This window comes from Branchiostoma floridae, unplaced genomic scaffold, assembly GCF_000003815.2.
Source record: "Branchiostoma floridae strain S238N-H82 unplaced genomic scaffold, Bfl_VNyyK Sc7u5tJ_374, whole genome shotgun sequence".
Taxonomy (NCBI): Eukaryota; Metazoa; Chordata; class Leptocardii; order Amphioxiformes; family Branchiostomatidae; genus Branchiostoma; species Branchiostoma floridae.
The window spans coordinates 1-2,045 of NW_023365818.1; positions in this window are offsets into that span (position 1 = coordinate 1).

A 2,045-nucleotide genomic window follows, 5' to 3' on the forward strand; every position below is an offset into this window, starting at 1 on the left:
TAGTATACATCATATTGTTGAGATCTAAGTGTTACAAAGATAAAAAATGTCTGTCATTGTACTTAAAGAATTTGATAGCTTGGAATTAGGTTTTATTATCAGGTTATTACTTAAATTTAAGTGGTGCACCCAAAAATTTTTTGGTGCACCCATTCTTTTAACCTGGGTGCACCAGTGCACCTGATCACAAAAATGAATTTCGAGCCCTGCTTTACCTATAACCATTAAGGTTGATTCAAAACACATTTTCTATTAAAAATAAGTTTTGCTTTTGTAAAGATAGACTGCCTTGCTTTGAAGAGGTAACAAATGATCTAATTAAACAATGTCAACATACCTCAGTAATGCAGCCATTATAATATAAGTTCCCTTTAAGATTTTTCATTCACAAATTGTTTTGGGAACTTGACTTCTTTTAAGTGGTTCAGGCTCAAATTCATACGATCCATCAGGCAGAGATTAATATCCCTATTTTGGATACCTTGGTTCTCGGGGATAGCAATGCCGTCACAAACACAGAGAACTGCCAACATCTCCAGGTAACGGTAGTCCTGACATGGAAACAACCAAGAAGAAACAGAGATTATGCTTGTGACACTATATTGTAACTACAAAAAGGTAGTGGCCTAAACTAACACAATGTCTTGCATCTATCATGCCACAGAAGTATTTCTCAATAGTAAATTATAACGCTAGTTCACCTTTATACGTGGGGTGACCTTTATCCGTTGTTTTCAAAACAGCACATTTTGGAGTATTAAGTCTGTGGACAGTGGTTTCAAATTTGCCATATTTTCAAAATGTTCCAATTTGAAACCACGGTCCGCCGACCTCATATCCCTAAATACGTTTTTTCTTACACACAACCGTATATACATGTAGGTTACCCTCGGATAAAGGTGAACCAGCGTTATATAGACTAAGCATTATATTGAAAATGTTGTTGTTTTTTGGATGGAAAAAGGTCAATCAAGTCATAATAAGCAGATAAACCTTGTCTGGTGCAATTTATTCTAAATGTTACTTGCACTGTGCAGATATGCAGAGAAAAGTTTTTATTGGGAGCATACATGTAAGTATTATTTTCCTCTTCCATTAATTCTCAGCAAGATTGTCTTGTTTTTTCTTTCAGAAGTTTCAGAAGAAGGTTACAGCCTGGGGGCCATAGCATCTCCAAAGACTTGCCATAATATATAATAGTCTAACATGTTCAAAGGACCTGTTACATCTACATATTAAGGAGTACCCAGCCAGTGTGGCTTGGTCACAGGTCTCTTAGGCAGACCTCTCGACAGTACTAGGAATGGACCAATCCCAAAACCCGCCCCCTGTTCGATCATGGTTCTATTTCGAACACCTCCGTCAAAAATAGCAATGTCTGTCCCATGGGACAGTTTTTGACGGTGGTGATCGAAATAGAATAGGGGGTTCTATTTGTTTGATATGGCGTTCAACAGGATCGGTCCATTAAGTCAATCCCATGTCACTACAGACATGTTTGAATGTATTCTGCATTCATTGTCCATTCCTCACCTTGTTTCTCATGAGCAGGCTGATGAAAGTGTCGATCTGAGCCTTGTTGATCCTGTCCACGATCTTCCGGTTGTCATGGACCAGCTCCATCAGCATCTTGGTAGCTGCCAGCCCAACCTCTCCCTGAGAGAGGCGCAAAAATCTAGTCATCCTAATAATAAACTAAAGCATGATATGATGCTTTTAGAAGTAGCTACTTAAGTAGACTGTGCACTTTAAAGGTCTCTCTAGGTTCAAAGAGATCAGCTCCATCAGCATCTTGGTAGCTGCCAGCCCAACTTCTCCCTGAGAGAGAGGCAAAGACTCATCGTCAAACCAGGTGAAGACTGATGCTAAGCTAAAAGGGTAGGGAATTTCCCAAGCAACCTTAAGTTTGTAACCTCTGCTTAATATACATCACAAATGATCAGGTTCTGATGCTATCATTTTGATGAAGACTGTGAGATAGATTACAGTACTCCGTGAACAGTTTCATCAGGTTGGTACGTCACTGAATAAAGAGACTCTTTTTA